This window comes from Zonotrichia albicollis, chromosome 2, assembly GCF_047830755.1.
Source record: "Zonotrichia albicollis isolate bZonAlb1 chromosome 2, bZonAlb1.hap1, whole genome shotgun sequence".
Taxonomy (NCBI): domain Eukaryota; kingdom Metazoa; phylum Chordata; class Aves; order Passeriformes; family Passerellidae; genus Zonotrichia; species Zonotrichia albicollis.
The window spans coordinates 25,949,543-25,975,397 of NC_133820.1; the positions used below are offsets into that span (position 1 = coordinate 25,949,543).

The window sequence follows — 25,855 nt, forward strand, 5'->3', positions numbered from 1 at the left end:
AGAGTTATCTGACTTCCACAGCCTGGCATTTTGTCTCCACAAGAATGAAATGCTGGTATACAAGACATCTGGACTTTTCTGTCTGGCTGCTTGAGATCTTACTTTGACTCCCACAAGGTCAAAGATTGCCCTGTGTTGTGCCAGGCAACAGATGAGCATTCCCTACACATTTGGGGAACTCTTTAGAAATTGAATAACTGAGGAAATATTTAACACAGATTTTAAAGACTGTAAATAATTGGTTATGTTTCTTTCTCTCTTTCTTTTTTCCCTTCTCCCTTCTTCTTTCTCCACTTCTTGTTCTTGTACTCCTTAGGATTACTTCTCCTCCTTCTTCTCCTCCTTCTTCTCTTTCTTGTCTTCTCCTTCTCCTTCTCCTTCTCCTTCTCCTTCTCCTTCTCCTTCTCCTTCTCCTTCTCCTTCTCCTTCTCCTTCTCCTTCTCCTTCTCCTTCTCCTTCTCCTCCTCTTTTTCTCCCTCCCCACCCCCCATTAATATTTTTATTTTTCTCTTTATTTTCCACATGGTATATTTTTGGAATAGACTTTTCCAGTTTTTCTTCTGGTCCATAACAAGGCTGATGAGTCACTGAAGCTATCAATGAAATTTTTCCAGCCACCCTTGCTCTGCACATACTGCACTCTTGGAGTAAAGGTCTTGATGACCTCTGGAGGCCAAAATGAGAAACTTTTGACATTTTTACCATGTGTTTCTGGAAGAAAATAGTAGACCCAATGCTCTCCACTGCCATTAATAAGATGGAGGAATTGTTTTATCAAAGACAAAATGTGCCTGATACAGACAAAAATACAGCATTTGTGGCTCTGCAGAATTGCACATTGAACATATTGTGGCGCATATTGAAACAGCATGAAATTAAGTATGATTTTTCAGGTTTTCTCATGCTCTTTCATGCTACAGAGATTCACGCAAATTCATAAACCCTCTTTTCCGAGTGTGATCTCTTACCATTATACTCATCTTATTTGGCTCTCAGACAAACCTCTGTTTTAATAATTTATTTGCTAGAGAGAGGTTTAGAATACTATAAACATGGATTCAGTCTGGTTCCCCTTTCCTTAAAGACTGTAGAAATAAGTTATAATTGGTGACATAATGATAAACTGCAGAAGATGCATTGAAATATTGAAAAAAGAAATTTCACAGCCCTAGTTATTCAGATGAAACTTAAACTCTATTGAAACATCGAGGACTTAACCACCCACATAAAATCATAACCATGCTTAAAATCTTTGCAAAATCAAAATTACAGTGGTATTTACCAAAGATGGAGTAATTCCCCAGTATCATCTCTATAATTTACATGTTTTAAAGGTCCTCTGATACTTTCAGCATTTATCCTTGTGACAGTTGTCTTTTTTCTTGCCAGGTTTTAGTAGTTAAGATTAGAGGGGGACCTTTAAACAAGCAGCCTGATGATCTGCATGAGAAAGCTTGATATTGGTCCCATTATCCTTGCCTTGAGACCAAGTACTCCTGGTTAACTGAAACAGAGCTTCCAGAAAGCCACTTAATCCTGGCTTGTGGTTATCAAATTTATTCCTCTAATGTCTTTCTCCAGTGGTCAAGGCCTGTTATTTTTAAAATGTGCTTTATTTCTCACCTGGCTGTGGATGACCTCAATATTCAACCACTGCCTCTCCATGTGCTGGTCTTTGCTAAAACTGAGTCCTTTTGCATCTTTGTCCAGCAAGGCAATCAACTCATGTGATTTCCCAGTCCTTTCTTTGACAGGATAAACAGACTCCTTAGTTTTTCACTGTGAGAAATTTAAATAATTTTAAAATAAATTTAATTTTATTTAATTTCACATAATATTTTTCAACAATTTAAATTATTTTTGTGATCCCAAATAATTTTAATTTTCTTTAAAATGTAGGTACCAGAATTTTTACCTTCTGTAGTAATACCCAGCTTCTCTTTTAAGATCCTTACATCTTTTAGAAGTGCTTTGTGCTGAGACAGAAGTTCTTAGTCTCTTTGCATGACCTGCACCCCATGTTCCAACGCACACAAAATTTCTTTCAGCTCTGTCATGATGATTTGGACTCAGCCTGTGGTCTGGACCCAACTTGTGATCTGTTGCGAGCATTCTCTGTTGGTGCTCTGCCCTCGCTGCTGTAGGCATCTTTAGATAAATTCTTCTATATTGGCTTAAGCCAAATTGTATTAGGAATGATTTTATATTTATTTCTAGAACACAAATAGAAATTACGAAGAGGATCACTTGGCACTAATTTTGGTGAGAATCACTTAAGAGATGCCCTCATGAATTTCCCTTTGAGATCTTAAAAGAGTTTAGTGAAAGGTTCTTGATATCAAAAAGTGCCAATTCCTCATCCAGGATGAGTGTGTGATGATAATAAATAAAAATACATCCATTACATCTGTTATGCATATATATAGTGCAGCAATCAGACAGGAGGTAAACACACTGAACAATGAAATCAGGTTTGTTTTGCCAAGTGTTGTGCGGTCAGATTGTGTTGAGTGGCTTTCATTGAACTGATAATTATTAGTTAATTTTTATATTTGAGGTTGAAATTAGAATAGCTGTGTTCTTCAGCTGCCCACAACAAGCTGCTGATCAGAGCTGAACATTTACAGTGTGGAATTTTGTTAAGCTCTCTGAGTTAACAGTACCAAAGGAGATGCATCAGTCACACATCTCCCTGCCTGGCCCTTTTATGCTGATGGTTACTCAGGCCAGCTAGTTTAAAAACTGCAGGCAGTTGGAAATAACATCTTGTTTTTCAGTGCCTTTTGAATAATAAACACATCTTGTGTCTTCATGAATATGTAAGCTATTCTGTTTCCTTCCAAACAAAAATCTTACTATTATTAGTTTTTGAAACCTCTGCTATTTTCCTTCATTACTACCTGTGCTATCATTCTTCTTAATGACAGGTATATTTAGTACACTAAGAATTCTTTTTCTCCTAGTACAGTTGTTTTAATTCCATATCACTATTCACGCTAATGCGCAGTTGTATCTTTTCCAAAGTTCTCACCTGCTGATCTGTGTTCCACTTTTCTGTGCTCCAAAAGCTTACCCTGAGTTTGCACTGACTGCTGTCTATTCCTCCTATTTCTCTTTACAATGTTTGTTACTCAACTTATCACCTTCAGTTTGCTAGTGGATTATAAGGGGGTTTTAGAAAAATATTATGTTTTTTCAACTGTACATCCATGGCTTTTTAATCATCTCATATAAGTTCCTAAAGAGTACTCTGAGGAGACAGAAAAAAAAAGATTGCCAGTCAGAAAAGAATCACTTCTCATAATTTCCCTCAGCTTGACAAAACTAACCCTTATTCTCTGTTTTTCCACACTGAATGTAATCAGATTGTGATCGCTGATCTCCAGGCCTTGCCAGCTTCCTCTCCAGTGACTAAATTTTCTTTTTTCTTTTTTTAAAGCTAGCACAACATAGCCTGCTACAGAATTGCTTTTTGTTGGACATATTGTTGCTGTGAGAATGTGCCATCTTCTGCTTCAGGACAGTTGTGTTTTACTGCAGGCTCACTGAGTGAGACCTAGAAACCCGCACACATTTTTTTCCTGTCTTTGCATTGGGAACAAGTGCTCAGATGGGGATCTCTGCTGCTCTCCTGCTGGGAATCCTACAGCAGCCACCCCTGCCTGTCTCTCCATCTCCATTTCCCTCCTGAGCTTTGTCTGATGTGCATCAGGTGCTGTGATTGCACATTTCCCTCAGCTGTGCATTACCAGAGCAGTTCCAGGTCTGTGACTCTGTGTTGCTGGCTGGGTCAGGAGGCAGAGAGAAGCAGGCAGGGATGGATCTCCAGCCTGGCAAACCAGGGTCCATGGGCTGGGGGAGAGCACAGCTGAAGTCTGATCTCCCCTCAGCATACAGCAGCACAGAACTATTGCCACTGCTGCAAAGTCCACTTTTACAACAGCTGGATATCCCAGCAATTTCAGAAGTCCTCAACAGAGTCTGGTGTGAACTATCTCCCGTGGGCAGCAAGGAAGAAAACCTCTCCCAACCAGAGAGGGTGATAGTAAATGGCCTCAAGTCACTCCAGGGGAGATAAAGATTGGATATCAGGAAAAATTTCTTCATTAAAGGAGTTGTCAAGCACTGGAACAGGCTGCCTGGGAAAGTGGCAGAATCACCATCTCTGGAGGTATTTAAAAGACATGCAGATGTGGTGTTTTGGGACAGGGCTCTTGGCAGTGCTGTATTAACAGTCCTACTTGATGGCCTTTGAGTTATTTTCACTTCTAAATGATTCCATGACTCTATGAAATGGTTCATGTCTTGCTTCCTTCTGTGGGTATACCAGAAAACCTGCACGAGCTTAGTGTCAAACATTCATCACACTTAATGAGTCATTTTGAATTTCAAAACTATTTACACATGGGGAATGAAACCAGAGGAAAAGGAGAGCAGAAAAATGCTGCAAATTTTTGAATAGAAGCACCATAAGGGCATTTCTTCACAGCACTGCAAGAATCTACTCTTACAAACCTTTTTGAAAACTCTACCACTTTGGTTTGAAACAACATGGTGTGAGGTTTTTCTCTGATGCTCACTTTAATTACCTTTTGCTCCCTAATAAATTTCAATTTATTTACTTAAATTGAAAATAGCTATGATCCACAGCCCCCACTCATTATCAGAAATCTGTATGCAGTTGCACCCAGTGTTTCAGTTTGCATAACTTATTTGTGACGTTATTAAAGCTGCTTGCATAATAAAATTAAATGCAGTTTACATTTAGTAATGTGTCTGTTCACTTGCCTGTAATCAAACTGACAGCATTTTCTTTAAACAGTCAATCAAGTCTCTGGTTCTTTCTGGCTCTGTTTATTTGATTGGAGTTGAGATGTCATAAAACAGAATGGAATATTTTACAAGTTCTGATTACATGCTTTGACTTTTTTAGGACTGCAATTTCTTTCATTCATAAAAAAGAATCTTTGAATTATTAAAAAAAAAAGCCCTGATTTTCATTTTACAGTTGATGCTACAGTTACAAAACCACAGTCTGAATTGTAAATGTTTTTTCTCAGTCAAAACTAGCTAAAAAGCCTACACATTAAGATCTTAATTGATTAGATTATAGCAACAATTTCATGGATAAGGCATAGTTTTTCCAGGCTATATCCTCTGAATAGAGTTTTATTTAAAGATAAGGCAAAATGATTCTGCTACAGAACAGAATTTAGGAACTGAATGATACATCTGCAGCTGCAATAGTAGGTTATTTGAAATAAAAAATATTGCCTAACGTTTTTTATTACTCAGAAATTAGGTACATATCCTTAATATGCCTTAGTGAGGCCACATTAGCTGTCACCAATCACCTTCATAATTTTGATGTGCCTTAGCATAGTTTCCAGTCAGATTAGCTCCACTATCTTGCCAGGCACAGAACTGAGACTGCCTGTAGTTACCCAGATCTTTCCTTTTTCCCTTTTTAAAGTGTTTCCCCTTTTCCAGTCAGTGGGAGCTTCACTGAACTGCCATGACTTGTCAGATGGGGTTTACAGTGCCTCAGCACTTCATCCACCAGCTTCCTCAGACCCTGTGTGTGCATCTCACCAGGTCCCATGGACTTGTGCGCCTTCATCTTCCTTTGATGGTCTCAAATCTGATCTCCTATGGCAGTTTTTCATTGTTCCAGTCACTGCCTCTGCCTTCTGTCACTCAAGTGGTGTGACTGAAGAGCTTACGGGTGAGGAAAGAGGTAAAGAAGTCATTAAGAACCCCAGTTTTCCCCACAGGAGTGTTTTCCTCTCAAGAGGGCCTATTCTAACAGTGGGTCTCTGAAGGAATAATGAGCATTGACTCCATGATTGCAGAAGGCTGATCCATTGCTTCATTACTACTGTACTGTACTGTACTCTACTCTACGACAAACCCATCGCCCTTGCCAGACAGTCAGAACACACACATGGATCCAATTGGTCAATGAATCCAAAACCATCACCACAGCCCAGTTAAGAAACCACCCTTTGGTAAACAATCTCTATAACACATTCCACATGTGCACAACAGCAGGTGCAGCAAGTGGGCTCAAGGATTGTTTTCTCTGAGCTTTCTCGCAGCTTCCTAGGAAAATCCTGGGAGAGAATTATGTCTCTCTCTGTTCAGAGGATATGTGATTACCACAAGGGCCCACATTCCCTAGCCTTCCTTACATCACTGACATACCTATAGAAGATTTTCTTGTTTTCCTTGACATCCCTGGCCAGTATTAATTCTATCAGGGCTTTAGCTTTCCTAGCCTGATCCCTGGCTGCTTGGAGAATTTCTCTGTATTCCTCCCATGCTACCTGTCCTTGCTTCCACCCTCTGTAGGCTTCATTTCTGTGTTTGAGTTTGTCCAGGAGTTCCTTGTTCACCCACAGAGGCCTCCTGGCATTTTTGCCTGTGTTCCCCTGTTGGGATGCATTGCTCCTGAGCTTGGGAGAGGTGACCTGTGAGCATCAGCCAGCTTCCTAGGGCCCCTCTGCCCTTCAGGGTACCCTTCAGGTACTTTAGCAAGCAGATCCCTGAAGAGGCCAAAGTCTGCTCTCCTGACGTGCAGGGCACTGAGCTGGCTGTGCAACCTCCTCACTGCCCTGAGGATCCCAAACTCCACCATTCCCTGGTCACTGAGCCCAGGCTTCTCCTGAGCCTCACATTCCTCAGCAGCCCCTCACTGTGACAGCAAGGTCCAGCAGAGCACAGCACCTCTCCTCAGTGGCTCCTCTGTCACCTGGAGAAGGAATTTATCATCAGTGCATTCCAGGAACCTCCTGGATTGCCTGTGCCCTGCTGTGCTGTGCTTCCAACAGATACTGGGGTGGTTGAAGTGCCCCTTGGGGACAGGGCTTGTGAATGGGAAGCTGCTCCTACCTGTCTATTGAAGGCTTCATCTGCTCTCCTGTGAGAACAGATGTTCTGTTCTGCTCTCCTGTGTTCTGTTCAGAACCCCTGGTAGGGCAGCCTGTCACAGATGTCCATTACAGTGTTACCTGTCCCTGTCCCTGCCCTCCCTTCAGTCCTGACCCTGAGCTCTCAGTCAGCTCCTCACCCATCTGCAAGCAGAGCCCCTTGTACTGCAGCTGCTCATTTACACAGGTGGAGACACCTCCTCCTGGTCCCCCTGCCTGTGCTTCATAAAATGCCTGCATCCTTCGATGTGATCACTCCCATCCCAGGATCCATCCCACCACAGCTCTGGGATGCCAGCAGGATCACAGCCTTGCAGAGCTGTGCACAACTCACCTTGTCTTGTTTACTCCCGTGTTTTCTGCATTTGCACAGAAACACTTAAGACAGAGCTCAACAGGGCAGCAAGGTTGGTGCAGGGTCTGGAGAGTGAGTCCTGAGAGGAGTGGCTGGGGGAGTTAAACCTAGAGAAAGGGAAGCTCAGGGGGGACTTTATTGCCCTCTGAATCTCCCTGAGAGGACATTGTAGCAAGGCAGGGGGTGTTCTCCCAGGCCGCCTGCGGCAGGATAAGAGGAAATGGCCACAAGCTGCAGCAGGGGATGTCCAGAGAGACAGGGGGAGAATTTCTTCCCTAAAGGGTGGTTAAACATTGGAATGGGCTGCTCAAGGTAATGGTGGAGCCACCACCCTGGAAGTGTTCAAGAGATGACTGGATGTAGCACTTGGTGCTGTGGTTTAGTTGATCAGGTGGTGTTTGGTCACAGGTTGGAACCCAATGATCTGGGGGTATTTTCCAATGTTAATGATTCTATGATTCTCAGTGAAGGTGACTTACTGGCTGCAGTGGCTGCAGTTCCTCAGTGCTGCTCTTCAGGTGCTCTCCTGATGACCTGTCAATCCTCTCCAGGCTCTGGGCATTTCTTGCTGGCCCTGGTATCAAACTGGTATGGTTGGGATGGACTGAGGCTCCTTCTCCCCTGCTACTGTGGTTTAAGCCTCTTCCCCAGACCAGCAAGCCTGTGACCAAAGATCTTCCCCTTCTCTGACAGATGGGCCCTATCACACCTCAGGCTTCTCAAAGAGAGCCCCATTATCCATGTAGCCAAATCCCTGGTTGTGGCATCAGTTCTGTAACCATCTTTTAATTTTCTAGATTTGACTGTCCCTTTCAAACTCCTTCCATCTGACTTTTGGGAGGATAGACAAAAAAAGCTATCTGTGTTCCACATGTCCTCACCACTGCTCACAAGGCTCTGTAATCCCTGATGCTCTTCAAACATTTTATTTCAGATCAATCTTCAGTTTCAATTTGTAATGTTTGGCAGACTGTGTGAACATCAGACATGGCCATATTTTATTCTTTTCATCTTACCCTTTGATCTTTTCATACATTATACACAGATACTTAATGGTCTTACTGCCACAGCCTCATGGGATCCTACATTCAAAATACCTCACTGGAACATGTATTCAAAATAATATTTGAAATACTTGTGAAAGCACTATGCTTAAATTCACTTTTTGTATGTAACCACATATAACCTGATATAACCACAAAAAAACCCCAACAAAACAACTATAGCAAGTTTTTCAGTTCTGACTCTTTTTTTGGTGTATCACTATATTGTAGTCTCAGGGGACCCAGTTTCAAGAAGTGATAGATACTTTTAAGATATCTATCTGAGGATAGATATCTATTTTTATAGATAGACAGATAGATAGATAGATATCTATTTTTATCTGAGGATGAAAAATTTAGATTGCAGCATTACTGAGATATGACTTCTAATAATCCAAACCAATGATTTATCATACAGATGTTGGGAATACATGTAATTTATAAATATCTTCAAATAGACTTAAACTGTATGACACAAACTTTGAAAAAAAGTTATAGCATTAGTTTAGGACATCCTTTCTTCATGAACAGTTTAAATGGTACATATTACTAATAATAATGATGACCCTACTGTATTTTCCTATATTTATGGGTATATGATCTGAAAAGCATTATCTTGAAGCAGTCTTCCACAGGGAAGACAAGATGAGGCAAGCAAATGTAAGAAGCAGAAATCAGAATTGCATTCTTTGCTTCAAAGTCTAATTGATTAAGTTTTTATGATGGGATTAATTCTCTATTTTGAAGCTTTAGTTTTAGTTTATAATTCCAAAGACTTAACATGTCTAAAAATTACCAAAAAATAATATTCTGTTCTCTGGAAAAAAAAAAAAAAAGTAAAAAAAAAAGTGCTGTAATAATCCCAAGAGATGAAGAGATGGAGACTAAAGTCCTTCTTACCTAACTTCAGCTACCCAAAAGGGAGGCACCTGGGCTAAGCCAGCTCCCTCTTAGCCAGGGAGATGGACATCCCTCAGGCAGTAACCAGCTTCAGGGTACCCCTGAGCACAGTTTGGTCAGTTTTCTCAAAGTTTTCTCTCCTAGCAGATGTCAAGACAGTCCAAGTAACTACACAGAGCTCAGATATGGATTTTGCAGGACTACATTTATATAAGAGAATTCTGACCCAGACATAAAGACTGGTTGATTATTGTACTATTAATTAACTGTAACTACAGTTTTAGCAGCTGCATAATAGTGAAAGTTTTCTGAATATCTCATTGAGTATAATTAAACTCTACATTATGAATATAACTTATTAGGAAGCCAATCTGAAATTTCAAGCCTGAAGGAACTCTTATCCCTGGCCCAAGTGTGGTGAATTCTAATAATTCTTCCACATTTTAGTACACCAAAGAAATTAAAACTAATTTGCTGTCTACTTGCTTTCTGCACTCTTGAATGCAACTCATAAATGAATTGACAGCAGACATTAAAGGAGTTCTATCTAAATTATTAGAGTCAAATTAATATGATCTATAGACAAAAAAAAGATTGACACTTAGAAGGTCAAGAGGAATCCTAACCCTATTAGAAAGGAAAAATAATTGTGAAGAATAGAATAAACATTTCTGGATGTTTCATTTCAAACTTTTTTCGAGAAATCTTGATAATTACAGTTTCTGAATGTATGGGAAAATTAAATCATATAACAGTCCAGTTCAGTGACTGAAGTACATTTCATTAGCTCTCCAGCTATTTATGAGATTGTTCAGCTGCTACAAATAAAATCCAACAATTTAATTTATGAAGCTCCTGTTTGTGGAAATTAAAACCAATAAAAATTATTTAATCTAGTTTTTTATATCCATCTTCTCGGTGCCACCAGGGAGGGAGACATGGGGGGTGGTGGCTGACAATGCAGAGGCACCAGCACAGGACAGAGCTCAGCAGGGCAGCTCAGTGCTGCTCACAGGCCTGGAGACCCTCATCCCCTGAGCTTTGCTTTGGGCTCCCCCAAGGGCAGGCAGTCAGCAGGGCACAGCTGGTGACAGCCACTGTGCTTTTCCTCCCGGGGTTTAAGCTGGGTTTTCACCAAACACAAATAATGCTCTTGCCTCTCAGTCATTGGGGCACTGTAAAAGCATTTGGTGTTTCCCCCTGCAGTGCTTGTGCATTAACTGCAAATAACTGACAGCAGCAATTTTGTTCCTCAGCACAGCTGTAACTTGATAGAGGGTCCCTTGGACTGGTCTGTCATTGCTGCTGCCTGTACACTGCAGAAAGAGACGCCTTTAATGGATGTTTCATGGCAGCTTGATTTTAGCTGAGCTTTTTCTGGTTCTCTTATGAAGGCTGCTGAGAGTGGCTGTCTAAAACCCTTAGGAACTTTGCAGCTACTCTGCAGTGGAGTCACAGTTTCAATGCTTTACATGCAAGGGACTTACATAAGCACAGAAGAAAAATGGGAGATCCCCTCCTCATCAAAACAAGAGTGACCCTGAACACAGCCTCTTTGCAACAGGGTTTCACCAGCCTTGGAAGACAACATAATTCAAAGCTGCCAGCCAGCTTTTCCCAAAAATTATCACAAAATTACTTGCTAATTCTCAGATTTTGGAAGTATTTGCTCCAGTTCTAAGGCAGCCTTCAATATGTCCCAACACGTGGCATACTTGGCATGGGCTCCAGTACACAGGATAAAATTATATCCTTTGACCAGTCATCTTCTGGTTTACAGCTCTGCTTTTCCATCCCCTGTGCTCCTCCTCAGCTGCATTTCCAGCATGCTGAGTAATTGGGCTGCTTCATTTTAGAAAGGGGGTCCCCAAAAATCAAAACTCAGCAAGTGCTGAAACTATTTCATGTACAGGGATGGCTTTATTGTAATTGTGGTTTGGATACAAGTGCTTGCATCTGCTGACCAACTGCTAGGAAAGAGCTTATCAAATTAAAAGAATTACTGTTTTCTCCCTGTCTAAGATTACTTTCTACTCTATTCCCCAAAGAATGTACATTTCAATGGTGTCCTTGGAGTGTACCATTGAGCTGTTGGTGAACCACAGCTGCACCTGTTTCATGCAGAGAGGTGTTATTCAAGAACTGCAGAACAAGTGACTTGTTTGCTTCTGCTGTTGGTGCTGGCTATTGCACTGGGGTCAGTGTCACTGTGAGTCTCACAAAATGTGTGAGTTCACTTTTACTTCATGAGCAAAGTCTTCCATGCCTTCCAGTGTGAAGCACAGAGAGGCTCTGGGCACCCTGCTGCTCCTCATCACACCCTGGACAGCTCTATCGTAGCAGCAAGTCCCCTTGCTCAGGAGGATGGTGCCTGGGATTGTCTTTTCCATCAGATTCAACTACAATTTGTCCAAATGAAAATTGCTTGGACCACAGCTTGTCCTGTTTCTTGGTGGTGCAGAGGAGCATCCTCCAGGAGACAGTCTTATCCTGGGGACGGTTGGATGTAAGAGCCTGAATGAGAGATGTAGGACTCCAGGGGCTCTCCAAAATGCAGTTTATCACATCCAAGACATTACAGCAGTCCAGGGTGGTGGGTGACAGAGCCTGTGCCTACAGCTGTCAGCTCCAGCTGCAGGCAGGCCTGGAGACCCTTTGATTTTGGTTACATTGCATTATATACTTTTATTAGCTGAGCAGCTTAATACAGTAGAACCAATCTATACCTTAACTATTATCTATAGCCTATCATAACTACTGTAATTACCATATTCATGTTACTATTCTCCAATCACTAAAAGTTAGTCCATTACAGTTTAAGCTAGAAGATGTTTTTCAATTTTCTTGCAGTGGAAAATTCTGAGACCTTTTTTCTGCTTGCAACATAAGCAGGCTTGTTTGCCTGTGCTATCTTTCTGCTTGGTAAAAACATCTCCTTGTTTGGGGTGGGTTTATCCTTTGCTCTAAGTCATAAAAACCCCTTCTAACAAACATACCCTTTGCCTCTTAAGTTATCCAGTAAGACTGGCTCAGCAATTCTCTTCTTCTATATCAAAACTTGCTTTCATTTCTGTTCCTTCTTCAGATTCTACATTCAAAAATCTTTCTGCTGAGCATACATATCTGTGGGACTTTCTTTCAAACTTTCATCCTTCCCAACTGCTGGAGATCAAGGTTTTTGTTTTCTCAGTTAGTGCTCTAACTTCCACACTAGTGTGTAAAGTGTAGGGTGATTTTGGAATGAATATGGCCCAGTTTGCCACATTTGTGCTGGGCTCAATGCTATCACATGCTTCAAAGCTACCCCTCAAGGAATGTAGATAGAACCCACCCACTGCTCTGCTTCAGCTCACAGTGGCCAGTTGCAGCAATTTTATAGATAGGATCAGAAAATTGGAAGAGATGGGGCCAGAAATGTCTCCAGGCTACATTTCCTGCACTGTTCAGGATCACTTTTGGGTTTGTAGCTGGGGAGGAAAGAAGTCCTGCATGTTGTCAGTATGATGCATTACCTCCTTTACAGGACACAACATGAAAGTGTCAGGCCAGAAATATTTTGAAAGATGTCAACCAAATGCACACCTTCCTCAGTGCTATCAAAGCATCCAAGAAATACTTTATCTTGAATGCTTCATGGCAGGAAGAGCTGCAGGAGGCAAAAAAATGAAGATTTTTAAAGTTATTCATGGGTCCATTTATCATAAGTAAGACAAATTTACATGTTCTCAGGGTACCCAGCCTGAGCAGTGTGCAAGACATCATTTAAATAGATCTCTGCTAGTTTTCAAAAAATGTAAACTGCTGTTCCTGAGATGAAAGGTCTTATTTATAAACACAGCTTCCCACATTAAAAATGGAAATGCCAGGCCAATATGTCATATTAAATTTAGCAGCAGTAATGCTCAGACATGGCCAATCCATCTAATTTGAAGCCAATGAAGAATTATTTTAATTCCAAGCTCATTTAGATTTTATCTAAACAGAAATGTTTATTTTTCAAAGGGTATGAAGCACATTATACTAACACTGCCAAACTCATTACTTGGAGGAAGGACTAAAACTTTTAGTCATTAGGCGAAAGTCCACTTCTTTCTGGCATTTTAGCAGTTTTCTGGGTTTGAATTCAAGGCAGTGATCACATTTGCATTTTTGTTGGCAGCAGATAGTCAGGGAAGTTATCCCACATCATTATTGAGTGTTTTTATTACCTTTCATGTGCAGGAGACTTCCGTGGTTTAAAAATCATCTGATGGTGCTCAGACTAGGATGGACCTGTTTGATTATTATTTTAGTAGTAGTAATAAGTGTAGTACTGTAAGAATGAAAAGTGACCTGGTTTCCCCATGTTTAATTTAGGGCACAAACCCTTTGCACTCTGTCTCAGTGCTGGTGAGGTACAAACAGGGAATGCTGGTACCACAGCATCCATCAGGGTGAGAGGACAGAGAAATTCAGCACATTCTTGTGAGAGATGAGTAATGCCATGATTGACTCTCACAATTTACAGACAAATACCATGTATATAGGTTAAAAAAAGTTTTATAGATTTATATTTATGTTTTACTCCCTTGCACTGTTATCAAGGGATAGCAGGGTTGGAACACTTGGGAGGGTTGGCTTGTCACTGTGGTGACATCTGACCTCCAGCCAGCATCTGAGGAAGAGATCTCCACCACTGGACAGTGAAGAAGGGGTCAATGGACAGAACTTTGGGAGGGGTTAAAGGCTTAAAAAGGGGAAGAACCTGCATTGTGAGGGAATTGAGCACGTGGTAGGGAAAATCTTTTGCTCCTGGCACCATAACCTTTTTTCTTTATTCAGTCTTCTGGTTATATTTTTGATAAGGTTTAATAAACCTTCCTAAATTTTGAAAAGTGAGTAGCTATTCTCACATTCTCTTTGACTGTATTCCCCCCAGACAGCTTTGTTCTGGTACTTCCAATGTTTTATAAATGCCTCCTTCTCTGTCCCTGGCAAACATCTGTGTGAGGCACATCTCCCTCCTGATCTCTGGCAAACACTGTGACAAGGGGAATCATCTTGGCATCCAGCAAGTGCCACCTCATTTGTCACCGTGGTGCCTGTGCTGCCCCCACAGCTCCTTCTGTCTCACTTTCTCTGACCCTTGTATAAATTCATAAAAAAGGGGATTTTTTTCTTCACAGATCCTGCAATTCTCTTTATTTTTGAGGTTTATTTTTGAGGTATATTTTTGAGATTGGGCTATCTGTTCTGCGTAGAAGGAAGGGCTTAAGGAGAACGGCAGCAATGTATGACTTTATAAAATACTTTCTTTAGCTTTTTCAGTTTGTTTGACTGGTGATTCCTGCTCTCTTTCTGTCTCTCATGATTTACCTTCATTAAATGCTCTGATCCATGTTTAAAACACTTCCATACAGGCCTCCTTCCTCTCTAAACATTGCATCTCTCTGCACTAAATGAAGGCAGAAAAGAAAATCTTCCCAAGGCACAGTGTGAGGAAAGTGTGCAAGTGCAAACCCAGACAGAGGAAAGGATTAATTCAAGCCTGAAAGGTCTCTGTAAGCTGGGAAGGTGTGCTGGGAAGGTGTTCAGCACAGATAAGGACAGGGGACCCAGGGAGACAAAGCCAGAAGTTGGGGGCTTTTGGAGGATTTACAAAAAAGATGCCAGACAAAACAGTAAATAGGGATTCACGTGAACAATGCAGAATCTGTTAGGGAGGAGTTGTAGGGGAGCCCTGGTGCTGAGGTCAGGGAAGCTGCAGAGGAGCTGAGGAGGAATGGAGGCAGCCACAGCAGAGCCTGCAAAGGGTGGGAGGTGCTGAGACCATGGGAAAAGCTGGGCTGTGATCCAGGTCCCTGATCTACCAGCGAGCAGAGGAACAAGGATTAATTACATCAAAACTTGAAAAATCTTGTTGTTTTCTACCCCTTCAAATAGGGTCGACTTTGTACATTTGAATTCACTGATGGGCAGGATTTTTTCAAAGACAGGAATGAAAAACTGTTTTAAAAATCCAAATTCTGTCTCACAAACACTTCCAAAAAAAGAGAAAACTTTGAAAAAGTAGTCTGAAGAGCTAAAAATCTTGCTGTTTATACTCAGATTGAAGAAAGTCTCTCTGGAAGCTTTGTTCTCATGCTATTTTTGCATTTTACTTGGAAGCCCTTAGGGTCTCAAACAGAAGCTGCAAGAGAAAATGAAAAATGTATCTGAATATATCTGTTATAAAAACAACAGGAATGCAGGGAAAAAAGGTACCTCTGGCTAAGAGAATGTGGAAAAAATTAGGAGGAGGGCTACAGGGAGCTCTTTGATTGAATTGGTACTGGTGTTCTCTGGAGCCCTGGGAGAGGGAGCACTATATTTCTCTGGAATGAAACAAAGAGAATTGCAAATATCATGAAAAGACTTAATTATACTGTCCAGAGACTTGTACCTCCATTTTAAGGTTTTTAACTGTCCACAAAATATAATTTAAAAAAGAGAGTGAGACAAAGAAAAACAAAATCCTTAACTGCACAAGAATTAGTTCCAACATGAACTTTAAGTCTTTTTCATTATTTCTCGTCATCTCCACACAGAGATGTATGACCCTACATATTTTGCCTATGTTTTATCTCCTAACATAAAGAAAAAAAGAAGGTATAGCAAGTTGCAAAGGGTTCTTTTTCCAGTTTAGAATATAATTCAGGACTCAGCATCTTCAGGTTCTCTCCAATACACATCTTTTCCTTGCTACAGAAAAAGTTTTAGGGTGAGATCTGAAATCACTGCTGTCACACCAAGCGTAACAGAGATAGCACACCTTGCTCCAGCAGCATGATCCAAGGAAGCCCAAATCACCCTTCTTGAGGCACCTAATGGGAGTCTCCTGGTTTTCCATAGCAAGCTCACTTACCTGGAGCTTTAGCACTGACAAATGTCACCCTCTTGGGTGCATTTAGCTAAAAGCCCACCAAAATATTTGACAGGTGCCCCACCACAGGCTCCTGAAGAGCCTGGCTCATTGGGCATACTCACATGACATCTCAGCAGCACTGGCAGCCTGTCACTATCATATTTTCTCAAAAATCCCTTCGTCAGGATTTTTTCTCCTGGGAAGCTGGGAAGCCTCAGAGGAAAATTAAAACAATATTATCTCATTTGCTTCTCCTGTGTTTTGCTGCTTTGGAATGTGGTTTGGACATTGTTTACCAACTGGTCATTGTTTGATTGGTTTCAAGTGAATTGTTTTAACCTAATGACCAATCACATTCCAGCTGTGTTGGGACTCTGGAGAGGGTCATGAGTTTTTAATAGTAACTTGTTAAGCCTTCTGTAAGTATCCTTTCTCTATTCTTTATTATAGTTTTAGTATAACATTCTTTAATATAATATAGTAACATAAAATAATAAATTAGCCTTCTAAGAACATGGAGTCAAATTCATCACTTCCTCCCAACGACAGGGGACCCCAAAAATACCACAGCAGCCTTCCATTCACTCAGGGGAAGAGTGGGACTCAGAGGCAATAGATGCTTTTATTTTGTGTTAGGTTTGCTACAAATGCACCTTCTAAGAAACCAGGTGATACAAATTCTTATTTATCCTGGCCCTGGAAAGAATTGAGATCTATATTTGGAGTATCTAACTTGCTGCTGATATAGATACACTTCTGTGGTGAAAAAGAATCCCACTCCTTTCTCCTCCAGCAAAAAATGTTCAGGATGGAAGCTGTGCTGCAGAGGACCAAGAAAACAGATGGGTCTTCTCTTATATGCTTAGAACCATGAAAGCATGAAGGAGGCAGTTCCCAGCCTTCAGTCCACCTGTCAGAGGCACCTGGGCCTGGAGACAGGAGTGTGTCCATCTCTTGGGGTGGTGGTCCTGAGCCTATCCGCACATGCTGGTTGGGGACAGTTCTCAGGACAACACCCACATTTGAAAGTCAGTCTCACAATTTCCAGCAGCAACCTCCTCCTGGTTTTCCCTTTGGCCTGGTTTAAATATCTCCTTGCTTGGTAAGATGGGTGTTGTGGATGCCATGGGTGTGCCAAGCAGGAAGGAAACCCATCCTCAGCTGGGCTGGCAGAGCATCACTGACTCTGCTCTGGGGTGCTGAAGCTGAGGGTTGGCAGCACTGAGTATCACAACCCTGAGGCCTTTCCTGCAACTGCTTCAATCTGTATTCAGCAGCCATTAAATCTTCATGAATACATAGTGAGCATAAACTTACATGCTTTTATTGCCTCAAGTTCTTCAAAAGTATTGTCATGAAACACAGTACGATGGAGTTGCATTTGCCTAGTGGTTTAACAACAATAAAAAAAGATAATCAGGATATCTGTTACATATCTGCACTGCCATAATTTGCTTAGTGATACATCCCCTTGTTGTTTGTTCAGCTTCTATATGAGTTTAATTTCAAATTGACATTTGGTCTTCTGTCTTTTTGTGGCAAAGCAACCAGGATAGTATTTAATTACAAATTTTCTGTTTAATCTATCATTTTAAAAATAGACCAGAGGTGAGTTCTGCAGTACTTTTAAAATAAAATAATGGTTTCACAAAATCATGTTAGCTTGAGGAAAACATTCATATTGTCATGTTAGTGTTTGCTCTGTGACATAAATAGGTTCCCAAAAACTTCTATAATTTATTATCTGTGGCAAAAGAGAAGAAAGATCCCCTCCTATTACATGCCTGATAGAGTAATGTTGTTAGCATTTCTGTTTCTCTCTCCAGAGGCTTAGGGTCTTTTTATGTAGGGGATAGGGAAGAATAAAATATTCATAAAATGGGTGAGGAAATTATTTTACATTTGCAATAATTGTGTCCTTATATTTATAATTTCTTCAAATAAATTTCTTACAAAAAAACCAAAAGCTTTCTTAGGTGCAGATGGCATTTTTCACATTTACTGTTTCTAGGGTCCTATGTTAATGCTTTTTGGAAGCCTATTGCTTCATTATTAATAGATTTTCTCACTCTGCCAAGTTATCTGACAGACAGTAGGTAGCCAGTGATAAGCTAACATACATATATGCTAGACAGGTGCTTGCATGTGACTGAATTACCATTATCTGCATTTAAACTCTGTTTTAGCACCATAAAAGTACACAAGGAGAAAATAATCAACAGTTACAGAACCTGAGATACAAAAGGTTACAGTGGATTCTCAGTCCAAGCATCTTCCTGAGCTGGCAGCTAATTTTGCTTGTCTAGGTTGATAAATATGGAAATTCATCTGCGTGGTTTCAGGTGACTCAAAAGGTGCCTGTGCCTTCCACACTTTACAGTCTCAGCAGAGTTTCTCACCAGGGGATGAGACGCTGCTCAGATGATTTGAAGTCATGAGAAAACATTGTCAACAACAAAAATCTGTTGCTGAAAAATCTTAAAGATTCTCAGAAAAATATTCCTTTGGCAATTTCCTTCAGCAACTCAAGACCCTTAAAGTCACAGGTTTCATGTTTTCTACAGTCCTGGTGATCCTCACCCAGAGCTTTTCCTTACCGATTCCTGTCTGCTTCTAGTCCAGCCCACTTCTGGAAAACATTGCTTCTTACCATGAAAAAAAGTCTGTTTCTAGAACATTCTTAGGTCTTGCTATCCCAGAAGGCACTAAAAGTACTTGCTAAAAGTACTGAGACTCCCAGACCAACAAACAAAATGCTTTTTTAAAACATTGATGTGAGAAAGGGGATAATTTGGAATATCAGAGTCTGCCTTGTCAGAGGCACCCTTCTTGTTCTTTAACAGAGGTCCTTGGCTCCCTTCAGCTTTCCCACTGTGCATATGCAAGATCCACTGTTTTAAAGAAACTTCTGAAGAATTTTTAAGAGTCTTCTAATTTTCTCACTGACAATTGTTGGTCAAGTGCACTAGTTATTCACAGTGTGAATTCATCAGAAAGGCTTTAAGAACACTTGTATGTTTTATGCTTAATTTTTTAAATTCAAATTTGTCTTGCCTTTTGTGCCTTTTCCACCATCACTTTCTCTTCTGTCACTTTCCAGTGTGTAAAGCTGTTTCAATCACTCTGTAGTGTATTTATCTGTTGCAGTGATAAAAGGATATGCTCCCATCCTTTCAAACTGTCATCTGCTTAAAAGAAATGTCAACAGCACCAAAATCCATGATGCTCATCGCATTCACACTTCAGGGCTACAATTAAATGGCTTGATAAAGACCCACGTGGGTCAATTTTTTCATGCATTACAGCTAAATGAAGTTGAATGTTGCAAATGGAAAATGCCTCTTACCAAGCACTTAACATAATCTCCTTCTGTTACCTCAGACACCCAGAGAGAGCACGCATCTTGCATTATCTCACTGAAATACATGCTGAAGGTCCAGGGAAATGTCAGCCACAAGAGCCATGTGTGGGTTTTGTGGAAAACCCTGTGTGGGTTTTCCTACCAGTGCACAGAGGTAAATCTCAGCACAGCTGTTCTGGGGAGACCTGGGGAAGGATGGAGGTGGATTTCACAAGTCCAGAGGGAAACACCTCAAGGTTCTGAATCAAAATGGGCCTCCTGAGCCCTGATGCTCTGCCAGCAAGTGGCTCACACAGAGCCCCAGAGGAGGTTGCTGCTGGACAAAATCCATGGTGCCATGTGTCACTTCTGACAGAACAGCCATCTCCATGAGCTTCATTTGAAAATGGCAGGAATCATTTTGTGGGGATGGCAGGGAGTTCCAGCTGCTGGGGATTAGACAAGTCACCTTCAGCACACTTGGTATGCCAACCTGAACGGGCAGCAAAAGCAAAGTGGATGATGAAGCACTGCTAATTTGCAAAACACTTAACCTGTATGCAATTATCATATATAGTGCCTCCAGCAGATCAGCTCTGCCACTCTTTGCTCTTACAAAACAGCAGACCCATGCTGGGGATCACCACGGGACTGTGGCTTCGTGCAACTGGATTAAAAATGTAGGATGCTGTGTAATTTTCCACAAACCTGCTTATTTAATTGGTGCTGCCAGAAAAGGCAGTACTCCTCATTTCCTGAAGAAGTTAGGGAATCACAAAACAAAAACAAAATATCATTTCCTTTCTAGGCAAAGGTGATTTGTGCAAATATTAAGGGTGAATGGGTAGCACTGGTTTTTTTCTGTCGTTTTTGTTCACAGCAGGAACCAAAGGTCATTAACTACAGATAGAATATACTTCCTATTGCACAGCCAAGACTACTAATAGATCAGAAATTGCAAGGCTCAGAAAGTTGTAATGATTTGACATTTCTATAAATCTGTTCACTGAAGTGGCTGCTTAAAGGACAAACAAGTGGACTACATTAACAATAAATAAGTGGGGTTTATTTATTGTTTGCATTAAAACAAATAATATAGAAATTAGGTAGTAGTTCTTTTTCTGCTTTTACAGGGTGCTTAAAGACTGTGCCCTCTGGCATCCATCTTGAGGGAACTGCAGCTCTGAGGACTGTTTATCCAACTGCAACAAGTCTCACCATCTCCATTAAAATCACACAACTGCAATTAAAAAAAAAAAAAAAAAGAGGCTTATAATTTTTTATACTCACAAAGGTCTTGGCCAGGGTCTTTAGGGTCTCTATGAGACAGGTGCATACCTGCCCCACAGCTGAGATCTCCTCACTCCATATGTGGAGGTAATGAGCAGTGCTGGGCCCCTTGAGCAGCAGGTCTGAAGGGCTGGCCAGGTGTACACAGGTCTGCCACACATCACAGATTAAACCAATATCCCCAGCTCTTCAATTCACACAGGCTCTTCGTGCAAGGGGTTGGCCTGTTTTACATTTTTCCTATCTCAAATTCTGTTGCTCCAAGCATTTCTTCCAATGTCTTCAGACCTGACACAAGGAAAATTGTTTTCTGCATGATGATGAAGTGATGCCCCTGAGGGAAACATGGGGATATTGCTCCTCCCTCTGTCAAAGAGATTCTGGGCATAAGGTATATCCTTTTCACCAAAAATAAAAACTGCCACGAATTGAATCACCAGAAATGTAATTTATACCAGGGAGGATAGCCTGCAGCTGTTCAGGGTTCCTGTGTGAATCTTTTCCTTGTTTGTTCTTGTTCCTCATTGTAGTGATGAGACACAAATATGTGAGCCTGGCTATCATCATTGAACAGGCATAGGAAGAAGTGGCACCTGTGCCAGGTAATCACACCCAGGCTGAGCCTGGAAATCCCACCACAACTATTCAGCTATTGAACATACACAGGAATTTGGCAGCAGATTCTCAGGGTTTCACCAGAGGACTTTTGCTGCTTTAGCCATGTGCAACTACATTTGGCTCTGTGATACAAAAACTTCTATTCTCTCATGAAGGCTTGAATGTTCATGTATTTATTTTCTTTCATAAGCTCCTTCAGCTGGCACATGGCACCAAGGAAAAGAGGGGGAATTATTCATTCCTACAGCCCAGAAGGGGAACTGAAATCACTGAATAGGTGTTTTTGTGAGAAGGTGCACTGAGTTCAAGCTCATAAATGTGAATCCCTTATCAGAGAATGGGACCCCTGTCTGCTTCAATGCCATAAGTCTAAAATGTTTTCATCCCTATTTTTTGAGCACTGCTATGTACCATTTGGTTTTACTTCTGGCATACAGCTTATGAATTTTGAAGTCTTTGAACAGAAGAAAATTGGCTCTTCTGCCAGTTTTGTATCAATGCTGTGTGCCTGGCCAGGCCATTTTTGTTTGAAATTGAGGATAAGCCCACATGAGCTCTAGCACAGCCCTCGCTGTGGCTTGCCTGCAGTTATCTGTCTTGGAGTACCAAACTGGAAAAGGATCTGAGTCTATAGATTTTCTTTTGTGCTTTCCAAATCACCTTCTGGAGCACTAAGTGTAGTGAAAACCTCTTTGCTTGGTAAAAGGACTGATCTCTTGATGCCTCACATTTTCATGTGAAGAGATGGAAACTGGAGATTTAATCTTTAGTCTAGCAGAGGAAAATCTAGAAAAAAAACCCTGGACTGTAGCAGGTCTCTAGCAGAATACCAGATACTGTTACTGCAAACTTAAAATCGCGTCAGGCTGGCCGTGAGTGCTTTGCAGCCTCTCCTGGTCAGGTGGCCTGATGACCACAGTGATATTTCTTCAGTAGCTATAAACCCAGCACCGCTCTGAGGCTGTTAATTAAGTGCCATCAGAAAGTTCTCATCAGAAGTTCCCATCACAAAGGGACTTGCATGGCAAAAGAGATCCACCTTGTGAGCCTCCCTCATGACAAGGACCTCACAAATTCAACTGACATCAAAGGAAGGTGTAAGCACAAGTAGCAGTGAAACAGAAGTATTTGGCAGGAGAAGACATACTGGGCAGGACAGAAGTTAGCAGTAAATCAGGAACAACAGTCACCTGGAATACTGTAGCAGAAAAAATCTGAAAATTCAAAATCAACAGGGAGGAAGGAGTCAATCAGCTGATACCTGTAAAGACCATGTAGGACTGAGAGAGTGATGGCCAGTGAGTATCTCTTCAATGGTTTTATCCAAAGACTCTTATTCTTTACTCTTGGCCTACTTTCTGTCACTTTCTTTGCAGTCAAAGATGAAGAAGGCAAGAGTATTTTTCTTTATTATCTCTTGTCCATGATTCCAGTAAACCTCCTAACAGCTGTCAGTTTTGATGGGCACAGAGATGAGGAAGCACTTCCAAGGTGCTCTGAACATGCTCTGTTCAGACTTGCCCTGAACTCTGGCTTCAGTGTGCCATTACCTGCCTGGTGCAGTCTCCCTGCCTATGTTAACATTCAGATTTTATCACAGTACCACCATATAACAATGCCATAAACATTTACGCTAATTTTGAAGTCAAGAAAGGGCAATGGTAATTTGCCACTGCAATAATGTTTGTGAAGCATTCATGAAAAATGACAGGCAGGGAAACAAGAATAATTGGAGCTAATGGAGATAAAAATCCACAGTTATAAAGATATATGGCACTTTAGAAAATTGATTTAGTACCTCTAGTGGAAAGCAAAAGGGAGAGCACATGATATCCAGTCATTCACAATCTACTTATCGTGAGTCTTCCTGATTGAATTGGTATCAGTACAAATCAGCAAAGTAATATAATTGATACCAACAGTGTTCTACTGATACTAAGTCAGTGTGAGATCACAATCAGTCTGAAGATACGGATTTGAGTTACCTTGCCTCGTGATTCTTGGTAACATATAAAATACTACTAAGGAATTTTTAAATCTGCACATGGCTTAAAGCAAGGACATATGTGCAGCATTTTGCACTTCTTGTATCAGGACCTTATAAACCAGAAAAGTTGCTATGGTGTTTTCTGTAAGACTGAGTCATGCTACCTAGGTTTGTTTTTCTTTCCAAAATCTTGTACTTAGCATTCACTAAGAATCACTTGTGGTTGGTTTGGGTTTTTTTTGCGAGGAAACTGCCTGCACTAGATTTCCCAAGGTAAAGCTGGATTTCTTGACATGCAGCAGAAACTTTGAAACTATTTAATGTGGACATTGATGTTTAGGTACCTAATTGAGGCATAAATCAGAATATAGTCTGGGGCATTACCTAATACATGTCCAGTTGATATCATATGTTGAACTCACTCTGCTCTCTGCTCTCCAGTCAGATTTTGCTAGTGGGAGCAGAACACATTATGCCATTTTTGCAAAATTTCTATCAATAGATATCTAAATGTAAATGTAGTTGTTTTGTTTCACATATGTAGATATTATGACTATTTACTTTTTAACCAGTCTTTTTTTGTCTAAGTGTTGCTAAATATTACATCATGGGTAATTTGATATTTAACCTGTGATCACTGACTTCATTTATGTAACATACGGCTAAATTAGACAACTATTTCCGAAGCAATGCTTCCCATATGGTGCAATGGCCAGGAGGTTGATAATTCAAACATTTTTTCATTACATTGAGGCATTCTCTGTCAGAAGAGTTCTGCAGCCTTTTGCTGAAATCCCCTGAGGAGTAAGAAAAGGATTTATTGGCTGATAATAATGGATATCATGACTGGTATCCCTTGGGCATTTAAAATCTGACATACACAACAAATTTCCTCCACTCAGAAAATGAAAGTGTTTTGCCTAAGCACATTCACTTTGTAACTGTGTCAATTTGGGGTGTGCCCTTGTCATTTTTTGAGCAGGAGCAGAGAATGCTGTTTAGCTTGAAGTTCAAAAAGAAATTTTTGCATGTGCACATCACTTCTATTGAATTTTGAAAAGATTGCACTTGCTTCTGGTGATTCACAACAGGATTGTTTGATTTCTTTTTCAAATGTCTCTCAGAAGATGTTTTTCTATGTCCTCCCTGCCAGAGAAATACGTCTTAAATGAAATATGCCTTACAGGGAGATTTGCATCTGTAATGGTTTGTCTTCCACTTTTAGTGAGAGTGAAAACCAGTGAAAGGAAATTGGGAAGAAAGCACTGAAAAGCCACTAAATTTGCTCTACAGGTTTAGAAGAAAAAAGATTATTCAAGGAAAATGTCTGTGAATCTACTAATCATGCACAACTCGCACATTTTAAGGCAAGATGGAGAAATAACTGCTGTTAAGGAGTCAAGCTTTCAAATAAAACAAACTCCAGTGAGTATACTGTTCCTAAGATGCAACCTTTTAATGTTTTCAAAATCTTCAGCTTAATATTATGCCACTTTCCTGAAATTACTATGTTAACATCTGTGAACAAGCAACATCAGGAAAACATGCAAGAAAACAAAATATAATTGTCTAGAGACAATAACTGCAATTACAATAAAATATATTTTTTCAATTTTGGGTTTTTTGTGTCTGAGAAATTTTCTTCTTTTCACAAAAGTAGAAGGTGACTAGTAATAACATCAGAATATTCTATCGTCCTGATTCATCCCACTTAATTATACATATGTCTCCTGCCACACTTTGAACTGAATCACCTGCTCTTCATCCAGCCATGCACACATCCATTTGGATTGTTTATGGTCAGTGGATGGGAGCCTACAGTTTGGTGAACAGAAACTTCTCTTTCGTGTTTACAACAAGACTTACATCAGGAAACTATTCATCATGGTGCTGAAACTGTGGAGCAGTGGTGACAGAATCATTTAAGTTGGAAAAGACCTCTGAGGTCATTGAGACCCTCTGCTGTAGAGCATTCCATTGGGCTTGGCGGCCCCAAGTTTGGTCTGGGATCTGCAGGGCATTTGTACACTGGACTACCTCAGCCTTGGATCTGAAAACCATTATCTTATTTTCTGGCCTGTGTCACAGCTCTGGGAATGGCACAGCATGGTCACAAGCATTACAAAGTAGTCATCTCTTACTCTCAGGAAGAATGTCATCTTTGCCATCAGGCTCTTGGCGTGAGCTGTGGGCTCATTAAATCCTTGAGGCTCATTAAATCCTTGGGCTCATTAAATCCTTGACCTTTCAATACTGCACCCATTCATGGCAGTCCCACAAACACAGGCTGAGTTGTGCCCCCAGCTGATGTGCAAGCACACACTAAGCCAGTCTACATGGTCAAAAGAGATAAGCATATCTCAGATGAAAGACAGAAAGCCAAGAGCAGAAAACTAGAGATTTTCATGACTTCTCTCTTTTAGCTTGCAGCATGAGCCTGCCTAGTAACCTGAAGTTATTGGCCTATCCTTGCCCTTGATTTTTGATTGCCTTTAGAGATGCTCACAGAC

The 25,855-nt window shown here is 40.8% G+C and overlaps 1 protein-coding gene across 41 annotated transcripts in view; it reads left to right on the forward strand.

Annotated features, from left to right (window-relative positions):
• LOC102072464 (uncharacterized) overlaps positions 1-25,855 on the forward strand; it is a 430,853-nt gene that overhangs the window by 226,290 nt on the left and 178,708 nt on the right. For 4 of the 41 annotated variants that reach the window (XR_012578865.1, XR_012578877.1, XR_012578864.1 and 1 more), the window contains one exon: positions 24,639-24,770. The exons of 36 other annotated variants lie outside the window; for them this stretch is intronic. The gene's annotated coding sequence lies outside the window, so the exon portion shown is untranslated. Of the gene's footprint in view, positions 1-3,439; positions 6,936-24,638; positions 24,771-25,855 lie in introns of those variants that run through there. One more of the 41 variants, XR_012578867.1, reaches the window with a different exon arrangement.